Source organism: Lithobates pipiens, unplaced genomic scaffold (genome assembly GCF_037356315.1).
Source record: "Lithobates pipiens isolate NorthernLeopardFrog02 unplaced genomic scaffold, aLitPip1_a1.2 Scaffold_16, whole genome shotgun sequence".
Lineage (NCBI taxonomy): Eukaryota > Metazoa > Chordata > Amphibia > Anura > Ranidae > Lithobates > Lithobates pipiens.
The window spans coordinates 196,809,547-196,821,175 of NW_027507748.1; the positions used below are offsets into that span (position 1 = coordinate 196,809,547).

At 46.3% G+C, this 11,629-nt stretch overlaps 1 protein-coding gene across 3 annotated transcripts in view; it reads right to left on the minus strand.

The window, feature by feature from the left end:
• The window catches only part of BCOR (BCL6 corepressor), a 342,611-nt gene extending 331,250 nt beyond the window's left edge, over positions 1-11,361 (minus strand). For all 3 annotated transcript variants that reach the window (XM_077480873.1, XM_077480871.1, XM_077480872.1), the window contains exon 1: positions 11,158-11,361. The gene's annotated coding sequence lies outside the window, so the exon portion shown is untranslated. The remainder of the gene's footprint in view (positions 1-11,157) is intronic.
• Between the last annotated feature and the right edge of the window lie 268 nt (positions 11,362-11,629).

The window sequence follows — 11,629 nt, forward strand, 5'->3', positions numbered from 1 at the left end:
AGTCGGAGCGACTTCAGTAGCGTGCATTAAGACGGCTCTCATTCACTTATATCGATTTTTAAATGTTGTCCGACCTGAGGCGACTAGGGGCGACCTCAAGTCGGATCTGAGTCGCCCCTGTGTGAACCGAGCCTAAGAACAGGAGTTGAGAACCACTGATCTACAGATTTCCATTCACCCAATGAATACAATTCAAATTACCAACATATAAAAGACATCCACAACTCTTTCCCAAGCTAAGCTGCAGGACTTTTCCAGAGTCTCTCCCATCCTCTGAGACTCCCTACCCCAATCTATCTGGCTACCCCCTATTCGGTCTGCCTTTAGGCAATCTCTGAAAACTCATCTTTTCAGGGAAGCCTTTCCCATTTCTACCTGATGATTTTTTTTCTTTCTTCATCGACTCACCCCCTCACAGTTATTCCATTTTGTACCACTTGCCCCTCCCTTTTAGAGTATAAGCTCTCTAAAAACAGGGCCACCTAAAGATGCCATGCACTGATGGAAAATGTATCAGTGTATGGGCTCCCCTGCTCAACAAAAGTTGATTATAAACGTTTCCAGCCAATCAGTACAGCCACCTACCAGTGTATTCTGATAATGTTCAGGTGCCACTGCCAGAATACCATATCATGGGGGGGGGGGGGGGGGTTCCTCCATCCACCTTGTTTGTGTGGATGAAAGAATTTTTTTTTTTTTCAGTCCACAGGATGAAAAAAAATGCATTTGGACAGTTTTTTATTCTTGTGTTGCACCTATACTGTCTTGCTTTATATTGTATAGCGCTGTGCAAACTGTTGGCCCAACCCTAGCACCGTTGAACTATATAAGTTCTGTATAATAATAAATTAAGCTACTTCCAAAGCAGCTATAGCGCAGTCACCACACTCCCAGAGCCCCGCCTCTTGTACACCCCCTGGGAAACACGTCAGATGTGCTTTGTGAAAGCTGTGTCCGTTCGACACCGCTGATCAGAGAAAGCAGTAAAGGGCCAATTACAATGGCCCTTTACCACTTGATCAACTTTGCCCAATCACAGATGATCACATCTAAACAGATTTGCCGGTTATCGGAAATCCTTTCCTCACACGCTGTTGTGATTGTGTTTCAGGGCACAATTACACTGATCCCCCGTTCACTTGAAGGAACACGATTTCAAAGCCGCAGGTCAGTGCGATTTCAGGTGTCACTTGCTTCACATCTGTGCGACTTCATGCACAGATGTCTATGCAAGTCACACTTGAAATTGCCAAAAATATTGCAGGAATCTTTTTTCAAATCAGTGGGGCACCGCAAAGTCTGCGTTGCACTGATTTGAACAGTTCTCTTGCCGACAATAGGATGCGACTTGTCATGCGATTTGAAATTGCAAATCCCATGGCAATTCCCGCTGGTGTGAGCAGGGTTAATAATCCTTTTGATTGTAAGCTCCATGAGCAAAGCCCTCCTATTCCCTTTGTATTGAACTGTATTGTAATTGTGCTGTCCCCCTTCTACAGTGTAAAGTGCTGCGTAAACGGTTATATAAATCCTGTATAATAATCAGTGCAGCTTATCAGTGTCACCTCTTTAGCACACATAAGTGAAAAAAAAATAAAAGATCTATTTGCCAAAATGTATAATAGAATAAAAGAAAACATTTTTTTTTTTTCCCTTTTTAAAAATGTTCAATCTTTTTTTCATTTAAAGAGGAAGTAAACCCTGATGAGTTTACTTCCTCTTTAATTCCCTGCAAAGGTAAAGCATAATGGACTACTATGCATCGCATAGTAGTCCATTATGTGTGACTTACCTGGCACAGGAGCCAGCGAAGTCACCGTTGTCCCCTGTAGTCCGGAGCGTCCATCTTCTCGGTGGGTCTTGCAGCTCCGCTGCTGTCATTCGGCGAAGCCGCGATGACGTCACTCCCGCGCATGCGCACAGGAGCCGCCACTCGCGGCAAATTGCCGTTGACAGCGGCGCGCTCAGTGCGCCTGCACGCCGTAGACAGCGGTGCCTGTCTTTCGGCAAATATCTCCTAAGCCGTGTAGGTTTAGGAGATATTTCTTGGACGTACAGGTAAGCCTTAATCTAGGCTTACCCGTAGGTCAAAGTTGGTTGTAAGGGTTTACAACCACTTTAACAAAAATAAAAAAACCCAGTGGTGAGCAGATAAGCAGAGCTTCCACTTTTGGGGGGAACTACACTTTAAATACCACCAAAAGAATACTCTATTTCAAAAAAATTATAAAAAACTTCATTCGGGTACAATGTTGCATGACCGCGCAATTGTCATTTAAAGTGTGGCAGCGCTGAAAGCTGAAAATTGGCCTGGGCAGAAGGGAGGACAAAGTGCCCCCCTGTATTGAAGAAGCTAGATTGCAAGCTCTAATAAGCAGTGTCCTCAGATTCCTTGTAGTGCATTTGTAATGCAAGTGTACTATCTCCCTTTATATTGTAAAGTGCCGCACAAACTGTTGGACCTGTACAAGTCCTGTAAAATAATAATAATCATCACATGGATGGGCCTCTCCTGTAGTTGACGGAGGTTACAACGGGTCTGACTTTTGCTCGAATGTAAGCTGTAAATATCGTATCGCCTGACCTAACCATTTGTACTTTGGACTTGGTTTATTGCCAGAGAATTAATTGGCCGTTAATAGGTTGGAATGCTTTGCAGCTACGCAGCCTAGAAAACATCATGCTAAAACCCATCACAAAAGCAAATATACAAAACACGCTCGCCCCTTGGGGTACCGCGCTTTGACCTGTTGAGTCTTTGTCAATCCCGGACCACCAATTCGATTAATGAAAGCTGCACATTTAAATGATCACGTTAAGGCTGATTTCCCCGCATCCAATTCGCAATAGCAGGAGATTGCGACCAGCTCTCTATGGGTTCACATATCTCTGCAGCGGCTCTGGTAAAATTTGGTCCGTTTCGGGGGCAAATTCAGCCAAAAATTCTGACCTGAAACAGTGAACAAGGACACACCGGACTACTGCTGTGAGCCGGCGCATTCATATGTGAACCCAACCTAAAGCTTGTATGAGATTTCAGTGAGTCCATGGGGGTTATTTACAAAAGGCAAAAGTGCACTTGGAAGTTCAGTCGCTGTAGATCCGAGGGGGACATGCAAGGAAAATAAAAAACAGCATTCTAGCTTGCACATGATTGGATGATAAAATCAGCAGAGCTTCCCCTCATTTTTACAGCGATTGCACTTTCAAGTGCACAGTGGATTTGCCTTTCGTAAATAACCTACAATGTCGTTTTCATGGATGGAATACACCGATCCGCCTTCGCTATCCCCAGAAACACTCATCCGGAATGCGTTTCGGAATATAAAAATGAATGCCTTCCAATAAAAGCCTTTATTGAGCACGCCGCCGCCACCTCATCCGGCTCCGGCGCGGTTGACGAAAAGGTCGTGACTGGCGAAGCACGTTGGAAATCACATTATCCCCTTGGTGCGATGACGCCATCCCCTCCCCCCACCTGGCTGGGCTAACAAGGGGTTAAACGCCCTGTAATCTTCCCAGCCCCTAATCCCCAGCTGCTGATTGCACGGCTTCGCTGTGGAGATGGCAGTGCAATCGTGCAATTAGGCAGCAGAATAGCTAATGGGCTGTGCGAGTCATTGATCCGGAGAATACTTCCTAATTAACTCTCAGTCACCTATTTGTGACAGGCGCTGTGATCGCCGCACCCACCCAACCAACCCGCGCCCGGGACTTCCTGCCCACATTAACCCCGGCGTGACCGGCCTCTGATGGGGGAAGAGGGCGATCGCCGCGATTATCATCCCCCGCACGTCTCCGGAGGGGGAGGGGGAAGGGTTAATGCGGCGTGCGTGCCAATCGATCGGTGACAATGCTGTCATCTCCGGCCACCCTCCGCGTACAGGCCGCTTATCTCCGTCACCAGGCGGCTCCGGCGGCATTCTAATCCCCCGATTGCATCTGAGCCTGCCCTTCACACGCACGTGTCTATATAGGAGATCGGCGTACCTTCTCCGGAGAATTACTGCCATCGCCTCTCATTCATCTGCAATTAATCACTTCTCACTTACCGCTGATTAGGCGGCGTATAGCGGAGTCCCTAAGATCGGAGGATGATCACCCTCCTCAACCAATGGCAGCTTTATAATATCGCACCAATAATTCTTAAGCCTCGTACACACAAGCAGATTTTCGGACGACCGTTTTTTTTTTTTGCATGCTAGTCTCATGTCGGAAGTGAAAAGGTTACCATATGAAAATTCTCGTACAAAAGAATAGGTCAGAAGTGACGTAATGTGTTGAATAGTTTTGTATGTATTCTTATGTTTCTGAGCATGCATAGTCTTGCTCTTCCGATTTTTTTTTTTTCCGGACCAAAAGTGTACCAATTAATGCCTCGTACACACCTTCCAATTATCGGATGATAAAAATCACTTTCGGATTGATCGTTGGATAATCTGATCGTTAGTACCCAGCTTTCGACAGCCGATCACAACAGTCCGTCCAACAAAATCCGAAGGGAGAAACATGAAAACTTTTCTCGGACGACAATTGTTTAACTGCTTCCCGTCCGCCTCCCGCACCTATTGCGGCAGAAGGGCATTTACAGGCAGCTTAACGTACCTGTACATTGCGCTTCAAGAGGCGGCTTGCGGGCCCGCACCCGCCGGCAGCTCAGTGATCGTGGGTCCTGCGAACTCAATGTCCGCGGGGATACCCGTGATCAATGGGGAGATGCTAATGTAATACAACTATCTCCCCATTCTGCCTAGTGACACTGTCACTGATCACCGCTCTGAGCGGTGATCCGTGTTGTGTCACCCCTCCCACCCCCCACAATTAAAATCACTCCCTAGGACATGCTTAACCCGTACAGCGCCACCTAGTAGTTAACCCCTTCACTGCCAGTCACATTTACACAGTAATCAATGCATCTTTAATCACACTGATCTGGTGATCTGGTCAGGAAGGGGGTAAATTCTTCGGGGGCTGAAGTGGTTACTCAGTACAGTATGCGTCCGATAGATGAACATAAGTCGGAAGGACACAGGGGTCACACGTATTTGACATTATTTCAAATACGTAGCTACGCACAGCGGAAGGTTTTTCCAGAATCGTCCGACAAAAATATTACTTTTCGTAGAGCACATTTTGCACTGTTTTATTCGATATTAGTTTAATGCAACCAAATGTGAACGATACGTCGTACGATAATTGGAATGGGTGTATGAGGCATTAGGGCCGTAAACACAATAGAAAATCAGATGGAAACATTTGACAGTCGATTTCGCTTTTTCTTCAAGACAAAAGCTGGATGTGCAGACTACAACATTTTTGTCTGATGTGAACACAGCGTCTGATTTTCATTTCATCACTATGGTTTTCGTACGGAAAAAATCTAAGAGCATGTTCAGAAACAAAAGAATACATACAAAACTATTCAACACATTACGTCACTTCTGAAGTTGAATTCTGTCGTACGAACATTTTCGTATTGTGAGTAACCGCTTCACTTTTGACATGAGACTAGCATGGCACAAAAAAACAGACGTTCAGTCGTCCAGAAATCTAAGCGTGTGTACAAGGCTTTAAACAAAAATCGGACGTTGTGTTCACATCTGACAAAAATTTTATAGTCTGCACATCCAGCATTTGTTGTACAAAAAAAAAAAAATCGGAGTTGGCTGTCGAAAGCACCATACCATCGGCAGGTCATTCGGATTAAATTTTACCTCCGGTTTTCGTATCATGTGTTCAGGCTTTAAATGGTACCCTCCACACACTGGAAAACTGTATGGTGCTGCGTTCCGTACAGAAAAATACGTGTTCTACTTTTGTTGACTGCACTGAAACGCACTGCCAGTTTTGCCAACCTACCAAATTAAAATTTTAAATTTACTGACACAACCCCCAAAATTTACTGGCATAGCCACGTTTTTAATGGCATTTTCCAAAAGTTACAAAATTATAGTTTTAGGCTGGGTTCACACTACTGCGAATTGGATGTAGATTTCTCCACATCCAATTCGCATGACGGGAGACTGTGACTTGGTCTCTATGGGAGTCTCGTGTGTCTTCTGGTCTGAATTCAGCCAAAAATTCAGACTGAAATCAGACCTGAAACGGAGAACAGGGACGCACCAGACCCCTGCTGTGAGCCACTCCACACAGCAGTGTGAACCCAGCCTGAGGGTACATTCACACTGAACGTGGGTTTGAAATCATTTGAGTTCAACTGAACTCGCACAATTTCAAACCTGCATTTTAGTGCGTGTTTGGGGGCAATTTGAAAGACATCTGTGCGGGTTTATGCACAGCGCCCCTGAAGTCGCCAAAGTAGTGCAGGAACTACTTTTGGAAATCGGTGCGGGGCTGTAAAGTTGGCGTCGCACCTAGGGTTGCCACCTCATCCCTTTAAACACGAAACACATGAATTACACAGGTTCTAAAGCTAATTTAATGCAGATAAGCCCTGGTTGACATTGGTGCGTTGTGGCAATGGCACCCTCCTAATTTGTGCGGCAGTGTCACACCGATTTCCAAAAGTAGTTTCTGTACTTCTTTTGGCGATTTCAGGGTGTGATTTACATTGACATCTGTACAGAAACCCACAAAGATGTCTCTGAAATCACTTGAAGTAGCACGATTTCGAAGTAGCAGGTCAACGCCATTTCAGGTGCTACTTGGCTGACATCTGTGCCACTTCATGCACAAATGTCTACACAATTCACACCTGAAATCGCAAAAAATAGTGCAAGAATCTTCTTTTCAAATGAGTGTGGCACCACAAAGTCGGAGTGGCATGGATTTGAACGGTTCTGTTGCCAACAATAGGGTGCAACTTGTCATGTAATTTGGAACTGTCAAATCGCAGGACAAGTCACACCGGTGTGAACGGGGGCTTATGTGCATATTTCAGTATTTATCCCTCGTTCATACCAGTGTGACTTGTCATCAGTCAAATACATTGCGGGCCCCTAAAATAAAAAAGTGTGCAATTACTTGAGTTTAAAAAAAAACAGCCACAGTATGAGTAGAAAAGCCTTCCCACTGCCAGCATGTTATACAAAAGGACCCTTGCTGTAGCATGGACCAGTGTTGTGTGAAATTGGATGGCCCTTCCCTTAGGCTGGATTCACACCTGTGCATTTTGCAGATTTACACAACAGAAAAAGTGTTCCATAGGAAACCATGGTAGATGGACTGTAGTGCAAATCTGCAAAATGCAGAAAGCACTAAAAAAGCATAGGTGTGAATCCAGCCTTACTGAGAGATAGGGCACTCCAATCAGTGGTAGGGGATATTTACTTTGCTAATTATAAGACCACTTTCACACTGAGGTGCTTTTCAGGCGCTTTTGCGCTAAAAACAGTGCCTAAAAAGCTCACGAAAATGTATTTCCATTAAAATCAATGAATGCTTTCACACTGGGGCAGTGCGCTGGCAGGCTTGTAAACCCTTACAAACCACTTTGACCTACATGTAAGCCTAGATTAAGGCTTACCTGTAGGTCCAAGAAATATCTCCCAAACCTATACAGTTTAGGAGATATTTGCCTGAAAACGGGCACGCTGTCTACGGCGCATGTGCCGTAGACAGCGGCGCACTGAGCGTGGCATCCTTGATGACGAAGATGCCACGCAATGCAGCGCGTCTCGGCTCCCGTGCGCATCTTCCCCACCGAGAAGATGGATGTGCCGGACTACAGGGGACAGCGGTGACTTCGCTGGCTCCTGTGTCAGGTAAGTGACACATAATGGGCTACTATGCGATGCATAGTAGTCCATTATGCTTTGCCTTTGCAGGGAATGAAAGAGGAAGTAAACTCATCAGGGTTTACTTCCTCTTTAAGCTATAGGTCTGAGTTGGCAAAGGGCATGTCAGAGTTATTCAGAGAGAGGCTCCATTCACACCTAGGCTATTCGAATCGTAAGCGGATCCTCGTGATTTGCGATGCCATTACTTCTTAGCGTCACCTCATTTTTGTGTGTTATTTTTGCCATGTGATAAATTGCACTGCAATTGCAGCAAAGCTTGACGCTTTCGCCCAAAATAAGTTTCTACTCCTTTTTGAGCGACAAGCTTTGCGCTTTTCGATCTTACTGCAATTAGGGTGCCATTAAGAAGTAATGGCATCGCAAACACTCCCTGCGTTTTGTCGCAATTTGGAATTGCGGGCAGAATTGTGGTCATTCCACCCACGATTTAAGTCGCCTAGGTGTGAATGGAGCCTAAGGGTCCTTCTCTACATCATGCAATTGACAATCTTTTCTACTCAGTTTCTGTGTTTGCTTTCTACAGAAAAACTGTAGGACATTGAACTCCTTATCTTGATGCACCTGAAATATATTTAGCTGTTTAAAACTGAAAGTTCATTTGGGTTTTATAATACCTGTCCTTCCAGGCTGAGCCTTATAGCAACTGTCCTGAGCTGCTAGCCTGAACTATATAATTATTGTCCGGCAAGCTTGGGCCCTGTAGTACCTGTCATTCACTGACAGCCTGAGCCTTGTAATACCCATCCAAGGCTGCTTGTCTGGGATTTATGGCCTGTGTTGACAGGCTTTTCTTCATGTCAGAACTGCTTCTACCTGAAACAAGTCAATAGAAATGCAAAAGCAACTTGATGCAGTTTTTACAGGATGGCTACCATGACATTAGTGTTATAATAAAACGGTGTTGCCAAACTAAGCCTTGTAGTTGCTGGGCTGGCAGCCTGAGTTCTATATTGCCTGCCTTCTGTTGCCAGACTGAGCTATATAGTAAGCCTGGCCTGCAAACCAGAGTCTTACAGTAATTGTTCTGCACTGCCAGCCTGAGCCTCATCCTGAGCTGCCATCCAAAGACATATAGTAACCATCTCGGGCTGCCAGCCTGAGCCTTATAATAACCATGCTGGGCTGCTATCCAAAGACGTATAGTAACCATCCTAGGCTGCCAGCCTGAGTTTTATAGTAACTATCCTGGACTGCCAGCTTGGGCCTTATAGTAATTGTCATGGGCAGTCAGCCTGAGTCTTCTAGTAACCATCCTATGCTGCCAGCCTGAGTCTTACGGTAACCATCTAGGGCTGTCAGACAGATCCTTACAGTAAGTGTCCTAGGCTACTTGACTGAACCTTAGACCCCATTCACACTGAGACTTTTCCAGGTGCTTTTGGGCTAAAAATAGCTCCTGTAAAGCACCTGAAAAACATCTCCCCTGCAGTCTCAGTGCTTTCACACCGAGGCAATGCGCTGGCAGGATGTTAAAAAAAAAGTCCTGCAAGCAGCATTTTTGGAGCGTGACCACTTCTGTCCATTCAAAAGAATCGGCACTGCTGCTGAAGCGCCTGCAAAGCGCTTCGGCACTACACGGGGCATTTAACCCCTTTATCTGCTGCTAGCTGGGGTTAAAAGCGCCCCGCTTTGTACACTGTGAGCACTGTTGTTATATGTGTTGTTTGTTGTGAAAACCTTAATAAACATATTTTTCAAAAAAAAAAAGCGCCCGCTAGCGGGCAAATAGCGCCGCTAAGTTTAGCAGCATTTTACTGTCAACACCCGCCTGTTTCAGTGTGAAAGCAGCCTCATAGTATCTACGAATACAAACTGCTGCTCCAGCTTGGCCCACACAATGGGATTCTACAATCCAGCTTCCAGAGGGTGCCAGTCCAGCTTACCACTGAATCAGACTGAACCAACACAAATCCGGATGGCTGCACCCCTCATATCCAATAAAAAGCCACATTTGTTTCATATTACATCCAAAAAGCAGCCCGACTAGTACCTGTCCTGCTGGCTTAAGCTGTATAGTGCCTGTGCTGTTCTGCCAACCTAAGCTGAATAGTTCCCGTCCTGCCAGTCTAAACTGCATAGTGCATGTCCTGTCAGCCTGAGCCATATAGTGCCTGTTCTGTTTTGCCAGCCAGAGTCGCACAGTACTTGTCCTGCCAGCCCAAGCCTACTGCTCTGCTTTACCAGCCTGAATAGTACCTGTCCTGCTGGCTTGAGCTGTATAGTGCCTGTCCTGTTCTGCCAACCTGAGCTGAATAGTTCCTGTCCTGCCAATCTAAATGGCATAGTGTCTGTCCTGTCAGCCTGAGCCATATAGTGCCTGTTCTGTTTTACCAGCATGAGCCGTATTGCGCCTGTTTTGTTCTGCCAGCCTGAGCCGTATAGTGCCTGTCTTGCCAGCCTGAGCTGTATAGTACCTGTCCTATCCTGAGCCGCATTGTGCCTGTCCTTTCCTGCCATTCTGAGCCTTATAGTGCCTGTCCTGTCAGTCTAAGCTGTATAGTGTCCGTCCTGTCAGTCTGAGCTGTATAGTGTCCGTCCTGTCAGTCTGAGCTGTATAGTGTCCGTCCTGTCAGTCTGAGCTGTATAGTGTCCGTCCTGTCAGTCTGAGCTGTATAGTGTCCGTCCTGTCAGTCTGAGCTGTATAGTGTCCGTCCTGTCAGTCTGAGCTGTATAGTGTCCGTCCTCTCAGTCTGAGCTTTATAGTGCCTCTCCTGTCAGCCTGAGCTGGGTAGTGCCTGTCCTGCCAGCCTGAGCTGGGTAACCCGTGCCTGTCCTTATTCTGCCAGCCTAAGCCATATAGTCCCTGCCCTGTCCTGCCAGCCCCAGTCTCATTCACACACCTGTAAAAAAACGCATATAAAAGCATTTTAAATTACGGATCTGAATGCAGTTGTATTGTTTTCAATGCAGCCATTCACACAGATGCCTAAACATGAGCTGCTTTCAGATCCATAACACTAAATAGAAAACTCTGCATCTAAGAACATGTGCTTTACTTACATATGTGTATAAACGCATGTAAGTGTAAATTAAGTCTAAAGAAATGAAAAAATTAAAATAAATGATCATAAAAACCAAATTATGTACGCATACGCGTCTTTACGTATTTAAACGCAATTGTTTTACTGATGGTGACTAGGAACTTTTGTTGTAGTAAACACGTAGTGCTGCCCTGTCACAGACTGGTGGATGTAGGAAGTTGTGTGTCCCCGGACAAGGACTCGGCTGTCACCTCTGATCACTGTGATGACAGGCCTCCCTCCCCTCCCCCACACAAAGTTGCAGAGTGAAGTTTAGGAGAGATGTGTGGCGGCCGGGAGTGTGCGAACACACAGCGAGGTGTCACAACACAATGGCATCAATAGACAGCAATGGGACACGTCAGCCATCCTCTGACCTTTTCCTCTGTGGGACGATGGTCACCGTCCGTCCGTCTTCCGTCCCCGGGATGTCAGGCTTCAGGAGTCCGGAGGAGAGAGGGAAGGATGTCTCCCTATACACGGGGTGTGCGGCTCCCCCACCAGGACTGCCCGTGTCTGTGTATAGGACGGCAGCCACTTCCAGGCCAGGCCGCTCCGTGCATTGTTCGGAGGGGAGCGCAGTGTCGGCTCTCTCCCATACACATATAGTGAGCCCTCCTCCGGCTCCTCTCCTCCACACCAGCCACACACGGCTCTGTACAACGTATGATTAGGGCCCTGTTGTGTCTCCCTAGGGTTAAAGTGTTCTCAGTTTAGCCCTAATCGGAGCGGCTCTACCAAAAATTTGCCGCTTATTAAAATGCCCCAGTGACCAAGCCGCGCCGTCTCCGCTCTCCTCCACCCCCCACCTCCTTGTGTTTGTCTGTCCTGTCAGACACCCGGCTCTAC